The following is an 8,564-nucleotide window of genomic DNA, read 5'->3' on the forward strand; positions in this document are numbered from 1 at the left end:
AGAAAAGAAAGAAGAAGTCTACTCCCTCCAGCTCCCTCATCCTCTCTGCCGGTCGCAACTCGGGGCGTTTGAGATGATCAGAGACAGCGAGTGAGAGAAAAGCAGCATAATAGGAGTGTGTGTGTGTGTGTGTGTGTGTGTGTGTGTGTGTGTGTGTGTGTGTGTGTGTGTCTGCACATGATGCGTAGACATCCAAGCGCTCCGTGTGGGCAGGTAAGTCACACAGAGGATGCAAGACTGGAAAAAGGTTGAAGAGTTGTTTACTAGCTGAAAGCATCCCCCTGTGTCATGGTCTCTGTGTGTGTGTGTGTGTGTGTGTGTGTGTGTGTGTGTGTGTGTGTGTGTGTGTGTGTGTGTGTGTGTGTGTGTGTGTAGGCTTTGTACTTGGTGAATAAGTGTTATTTTTCCATTTATAAACACTTTGCATGACAATAACTTTTTGTATTTTCTGTATATGTCTTTTTCTGTATATAAATATCTTTTTAAAGTTTGATTTATTCCATCTTTTTACATAATAATTCTGAAAATAGTTCATTGCTTCATCGTGTTGCACTCCAGTAAAAAGAAAACCAACAACAAAAACAAGTTTTTATCTACCTTTGTTTTTTTCCCCTCTTGTTGCATTAAAACAATCTGGTTTGTAATCAGCAGCTGATTTGCATTCTTATTTACCGAATACACTGAACTATTTTAAGAAAATAAACAACCACCACTGTTTTTGGGACATTAACATATGTAAATGTATGAAATGTAGCTGAAAAGCTGTAAACTGGAACTAAAATCAAGGTATTTATTTATTCAGTTAAGGTTATTTCTACTCTACAGATGCCCAGCAGGAGAGAAGTTTAATTTAAATCCAATTAAATGAAGCTAAACTGAATTCAAACAGTGAATTAACATCCTTACAGTGTTACACACTGACTGCATTGATCAAACATGCATAAATGACATTGTTATGGCTATATTCCAGGAAGGTAACCATGACTACAGTTTCCCTAAATCCACTGAGAATAAGGACTGCTCTCCTACTCCGTCCTGACTGCTCACCTCGTTCTGCTCTCTACACGCTATATTCAGATAATAGTTTGGAAAGAGGAGACCTTGCAGCTCATATTATTTTAGCTTCCTGCTTTTCAAAGCTCAGCCGAAGTCTCATTAAAGCCACACAGCTAAAAAACAGTCACGTCACCCAGTTCTGCATCTTTTTATCAGGACATTCTGTCGCCACCACAAAACACTAAAGAAAAATGTAACTCTTGCAGAAGCAGAAACATGTTTAGGATCTCATTTCGAGTAATTCAGCCATTTCTCGAGAGCAGGAAACAGAACTGTCAGAGCTTCAGTTCAAAGCTGCAGATTCAGCAGATGGGTTATCCTACATCTCAGATCCTCAGGTCAAGCAGAAGCTTTGTATACCGAGAGGGAATCCTTGTTAAGAAAACCTGACCTCCTACCACCTCCACATACCTACTTTCTCTAGAAACCACTCAACTTTCAGGCAGGGTGAAAATATTCTCAAACCCTGGAACATCCTCAGAAGGGATTCATCTCTAACGTACATCAGCGCCGACTCCCCTCTGACCACGACAAAACGTTTAAGCTTTAAGGCAGCGTCCACAAGCAGCTTGTGCAAAACATAAGATTCATTCATTATCCTAACAACTTAGTCCGATGAAGGGTCGAGGGGAAGCTGGAGCCTATCCCAGCAGTCTTTGGGCGAAAGGCAGGGTACACCCTGGACAGCTCGCCAGTCCATCGCAGGTCACAAAATGTAAGATGTAAGAGCTAAATGTTGGTGTGACTCCAAACAGAACCGCATCACCATGTCAGAGGACCAGATTTGAAGAGGCGAAAACCGTTGCTCTGGATTATAGATGGAGTATCCGTTCAAACGGAATATGAATACAGAGTTTCCACAGTCCAGCATTACCATTAGCAAAAGTTAATAATATATCTGCTTCTGACTTTGCATCTCATTCTGTGCTTCACTGGTGTCGAAGTAAACAACAAGTAAACAACATATTTATTTTATTACGCAAGTATCTTCTGCTCAGAAACATTGATTCCATAACGCCCATTTAAAAGTAATTTAATCTTGAAATTTTGCATATTTAGGGGCGTGTCCTTTTGATTGACATGTATCGGATCTTCCACCTAAAGTGGGAGGAACGTAGAACAACCGCGGTTTTTAACTGCGTGACTTAGCTTTAGCCCGCTTACCTCTGTTAGCTGGTTAGCTCCTGTTATCTCCGGGTTAGCTCGGTTAGCTTTTAGCTACAGAAAGCTCGGAGTTCACTAGATGTCAATCATCCACCATGACGCTCACAGCCCCCCTCTCAGCTCCACCTCTTTGCCCATATTTGTATTTTCCAGGTGAGACGACGCGCATGCCCCTGCCAAGATGGTGATGGTAGGAACCGCCCACCGAGCTTCAATTCAGCTCTTCAGAAACCTACGGAAGACGTTACGGGGGCTCCATACATAAGCACTATGGATTTTTGGTCATTATTGAGGAAACTAATCAGTTAAAGTTTCTTGACATTTCTGTTTGAATTAAATCAGGCTTTGTTGTGTATTGTAAATATTGTTGGCTTAAACTGAAACAAGCTAAAACTGCTAGAAAAAAATTGTTTTTCTGTTAAAACTAAGATGTATGTTCATCATTTCTGAGCTTAACTTCTGTAAGGAAATAATCTGGTTTTAAAATCAGCAGCGTCCTCTCCAGACAAACAAAAACATGGCACATTTCACCATTTCATCATTCATCTCACTACAATACAACCAAAATGCATAAAAACTAAAGCACATCCAACCATTCAATCAATCTTTAAACTCGTAGAACCTGAGATTAAGCATTTGGGATTTTATAATGTAAGCATTGGATGGTCTAATTTTTTAAAGGGATAAACTTGCAGGGAAAACTGCTACTGGGAGGACTGGGAACAGTTCAGCATGTTTCCAACTTGTCATGAATCTTTCATGGACTTAAAAATCGTTCAGAAAATGCTGATAAACCTTCTCAGACTAATGGACGACGGTTGTTGCTGACACATGCTGGTGCTCAACATGCTGTCTGTAATTTACCGTAGAAACGATGGACTTAATAAAGCTTTGCTTAGTTTTTCATACTAATTTACATTGTGTTCTTGTTAATATGATGTTTTATTAAAATGATTTCACCTGATGAAGACCAGATAATTGTTTATGGTATATTTGTTAGTAAAAGTTTAGAAAAGAAGCTCTGCATACCTGCAGACCTACGTATCGGGACGATAATGCTGCAAATATCCTGAGAATTTGAGAGACTGTAAAATAGAAAACCTGATAAAGCTGAAAGAGCTGAAAACTACAGTGGACTTAAACACACAGACTTTTACTAACAGGTAAATAAAGGTAAACGGAGCACAGAACAGATGATTAGACTGCAGCTTATTAACCGCGCGACGGCTCACCTGTTTGTAGGAAAGTACACAGCGCCATTAGCAGGTCCAAAGTGACTGACCCTTTCACAGAGTTCATTATGAAAGTCATGAATGATTCATAAAGGTAATGTTTCATGTGCAAATGCAGATGATGAACACTTAGACCAAACTAATGCAGCTGCATGAAGCTGTGGATGTCTAATAAAGCTACACTCTTTAATCGCAGTAATTTAAAACATTTAAATATTTTATACACACCTCATGTCCATTTTGCGCTAAATTGGAAAATTGTCCTTTGTGATATCTGGCACTGCTCTGAGAAGGAACCCGACAATATATAATTTCATTAAAAGATTCCTGTATAAAATGCCTTCAGGGCTCCGAGGCAGCAGTGCGTTAACAACGGGACACATTCGGCATGGATTCAGGAACATGTGTGCAAGTTAAAGCTTTACCGTAACTCACCGTTCTGCCCCACGATTCTCGTTTTACAGCTAGGTTCACCCGAGGAGCCGGAGGGTTCTACACAGGGTTTAAACTGGCCGAGATCCTTCTAAACTCCAAATGATTCATTTTCAATGAGCTCCAGTTCACAGCTGATGTCATCCAGGAGCCTTTTCTGTGGCAGGTTCCAGAATCTGGAATCATCTGCCTTCAGAAATCCTCCTAAAGACGCATTTATACAGAGTGGCTTTTGTCACCAGATGACCTGCTGACTGCTGCTGCTGCTGGGTAAAGTGATATGAGCTTGCCAAAAGCTAGCTGCAGCTGTCCTCCACTCAGCCTCCTGAGCTCGGTTTGGAAGTGGAAAGTTTAACAGCAGTTTCAGTCAAGAGTTTTTTCTCTTTTAGATTGGAGGAAACGGAGCAGAGCAGCACGTTAACTAAACCGTGAAAGAAATGTTGCACTTCAGGACCAAAAATACCAGAGCGAAGCATGAGGAGAATAACTGGTTTTGTTGGTGCTAAATGCTCAAGTGTTTAGTTCACTTGGTAAAGCAGCTGCTTCAGGTGTAAGGTTCAATTCCCACATCTCCAGGATTCACCTTCTCTTCAACTGCTGAACAATAAAGGACACTAGAGTTTTTAAGGGGACATTGTGTAAGATTTTTTGTTGTTAACTGACCAAAATTGATTTCTGTGTTTATATGTGTATTATCTTTGGAGTATTATGACCTCCGTTAGAAGCCCGACACATTCACATAAAACAAAATATTTTAGATTTGTTTCTCCATTCAACGGGTAAGCCAGCAGGACGCGCCATGACAGTCTGCAATGGTGAAATGATACAGCCTCCGGGAAGGGACAAACGGCCCCAACGGCGGAATAAATAATCGCCAATTCTTGTTATAAAGCTCCAGATGCGTTCCACTTGATTAGTTAATCCAAGAACTGCATTCTAAACTTTAGATCAAATTATTTTTTTCAATTACCTAAATTAGGCATTTTACTGGGCTGAAAATTATCAGTGAATTTGCCATTTTAAAATGCCTAAAGCTGCTAGAACCAACGGCTTGCCGTCGGCGTGGAAAATTGTGTTAAATTGTTATTAACAAAGATGGAGGACCACGGATATGCAGCAGCAGCACTGGAGCCCTGTTCGCCATCACTGAGAAAGCGCAAAAGGACACTTAAAATGCAGCGTGACCAGGAAAGACAAAAAACAAGGATCAACATCGGACTAGCTTTCTCCAGGTGAAAGGAGCTGAAGACGGAGAAGGGTTTTAAAAGGGATGCCGAAGTTGCCAACTTTCTTCTCGACAAGTCAAATGCACTGCTGAAACAAGCCTAAAGAAACGTTTTTTATTCAGTTGTGTTTACCATAATCATAATATATATTTTTATTTCTCAGCGTTGCCGAAGCTTTTTGATACACATTGGCTACCGTCGTTACGATGCCTGTTTTTCAGAAAATGAGGTGCCAAAACGCAAATGCGTTAGAATTGTAGCGACGATTCCGACATCAGGCGGATGTAAATGTTACACAATGTCCCTTTAAAAGTATAACACACTGTCTGCAAATAAAATGTTTAACATTTTCCATTTAGATAAAATACATAAGATAATGTGATACTAATATATAAATACAGGACAATAAATAGAATTTAGTAGAAAAAAAGATGGTTTTAGCTGGTTTTTGTCCGACATTCAGTTGGTAAGAAAAATATTGGACGAAGGTAAAGTCTAGCTGCCGACCCCTAAGAGCCACAGCAGCTGGAGCTTCGGTTTCTGGTGGGACACCCAAGCTGGATGGTCTTAAGGGAGAAGCCTGACTAAGTGCAATCCATTTCTAACAATCCAGTCCCATTAAGAAAACACTTATCACCAGTAACAACAACAAAATGGGCGAAAAGCACAATGTGTATGCACGATGCCACCTTCACAATTCTGCATGTATGCAGACCAATCTGGGCCTGGATCTGATGGAGCCTCTCCTCCAGTTTCCAAACAACAACTGCAAATCTGTTATATTTTCAGTGTCTGTCCTCTTCCCTCTGTCTCAGAATGCCCTCAAGGTGATCTTGCATCACCCATGTGCAGCCTGAGCAGACCAGTCAGCATCTGGACTGTCAGCGGAATAACCCACGCGTTTTTGGAAACCACATCCGCTAAACTCTGTGGATGCAAAGTCCTGAGCTGAATTCTTATGTAGGAATTCACTCACAAGTCTGATGAAAATATATTTGCTCATTCATCAGTAAAAATTAATTCTACACACAGTAAATCATTTCATGGATAAAGCGTTGCAGACTTCTGTGCTTTCGTGGAATCTGCTGTTTGAGAGAAAGGTGTAATTAGGCATGAAACTGCCATATGAGAGGCATCTGTTATCCTGTCCTTATATTGGCAGAATAAGCATTTACTGTGATGGAGAGGCTGACAGACTTTCATCACCTTCTTTTATCACTCATGCTGGGTAATATTGAGGAGGCAGCTGAAGCTTGCATAGAAAATATCCTTATAGTCTTAAAACTCTTTTTTTAATCTTTTCCACCTTTTATGTCCTTCCATCGGTGCCATACAGCCTCTCTTTCATTTTCCTCTGTCAAATCTGCCCTTCCTCTCATCTCTTGTCTTTCCATCCTCTTGACTCATCCACTTCCTCCTATCTATCCGTCCTGCAACCCTCCAGCCATCAGTTCTGTCCCTCAGGGTAAGGCAGGGGAGAAAACCTTTACCCTCGCTTCTCAAGAGCACTCCTAACATCTGTGTCTACATTTTCACCTTCCCACTGCGGAAGGTGACACGCACAGTAAACGCGTTGAACCGTAAGACATTACATATGCAGACAGATCAAGTCCCAGGAGAGGCTTCGTGTTTGGATTTGGAGTTTCCTCCTAACTGGACAATAACACCTGGAAAACATCGACTTCCTTCCCCAGTTAAAGACCGATAAAGTCCTAACAGGTCCAGTCTGATCCAACGAGGCAAAATGGACAAAGTATTTACTTATTTACACAACTTTGACCGACTCCAGGTGTTCTTAATGTGCTCTAAAATTATTTATTTATACCTGCACCTGCAACACACCATACAGTAAGGATTGAAAGTTTGGGCACCCCTGGTAAAAACTCATTTTAATGTACATAAAGAAGCCAGCAAGAGAAAAACCCAAAAAGGTGTCAAATTACAGATTAGACATTCTTATAACATGTCAAAAAAAAATTAGATCTTATTTTCATCAATTACACTTTCAAAATAACAGAAAACAAAAACTGCCGTGTGTAAAAGTTTGGGCACCCTGCAGAGTTAACACCCTGTACTCCCTCTTTTGGCAAGTATCACAGCTTGTTAACGTTTTATATAACCAGCCGCCAAGTCTTTTAATTCTTGTTGAAGGTATCTTTGGCCATTTTTCCTTTCCGTCTGTGACCCCCACCGTAACCTTCACTACTTATTACTACTTACTAACTTCACTACTTACAGCCTTTACTCAGCTGGGTTAACTGGTCATTCAGCTGGTAAACTGGTCACTTAGCTGCATTAACTGGTCACTCAGCTGGTAAACTGGTCACTTAGCTGGATTAATTGGTCACTCAGCTGGTAAACTGGTCACTCAGCTGGGTAAACTGGTCACTTACTTGGGTAAACTTATCACTCAGCTGGTTAAACTGGTCACTCAACTGGGTAAACTGTTCATTCAGCTGGTAAACTGGTCACTGAGCTCTGTTACCGGTCACTTAGATGGGTAAACTTATAACTCTGCTACGTAAACTGGTCCCTCAACTGGGTTAGCTGTTCACTAAGCTGGTAAACTGGTTCCTTGGCTGGGCTGACTGGTCACTCAACTGGGTAAACTGTTCATTAAGCTGGTAAACTGGTCCCTTGACTGGGTTGACTGGTCACTCAACTGGGTAAATTGGTCCCTTAGCTGGGTTAACTGATTATTCAGCTGGGTAAACTGGTGTTTGGCTGGGTAAACTGGTGGAGATGCTGATACGTGGTAAAAACTGAAGCTGCTGAAAACACATATTGGCCAAAAAGATTAATCTCATTATTCTGTGCAGTGTGCAGATCAATCACTAAGTTTTACTGTTAACCCACCGGGTTCATCAGCAGGCAGACTGCAGGGAGACAGACTGCTCTGCAGAGGATGGAGATGGGAAAGTTGGGAAAAAACAACAAGAACAAAAAGACATCCATGTCATACGTGATACTAGAACAGGGACACTGTCGCTCTTCAACTTTTCTTCCAGACTCTTGAGGAAAAAACTGTAAGTCTATTTGGGCAGATTCATCTGTGTTCATTCCCAGTGATGCTTTTCTAAGCTAAGAAATTAGCAAGGAAAAATAATGTGACATCTGCAGAACAAACAGAATCATTGGCAAATGCTCTGCTCTTCATCGCTGAAAAGGTTTGAAGGTGAAGTGAAGAGATTTCAGTTGTTCAGAGCAAACATTCTTCAAAATTAGTGGAACAAGAACCCAAACATCACAGGTTATGTTGCAAATCAGGGAACAGTAAGGCCGTCCAGAAATGGAGAATGCATTAAAGAATCTTTTATTGTAATAATAATGTATCAAGATGTAAACTTGACTTAAATTTGGATCTTCAAATCATATACATGTTGACGTTATTGAACATGGTATTTTTGTGGAGGAATGTGAACTGAGATGGGGCACAGGTTTATACAGTTTTATA

The sequence above is a fragment of the Telmatherina bonti genome (assembly GCF_933228915.1).
Source record: "Telmatherina bonti genome assembly, chromosome: 2".
NCBI lineage: Eukaryota > Metazoa > Chordata > Actinopteri > Atheriniformes > Telmatherinidae > Telmatherina > Telmatherina bonti.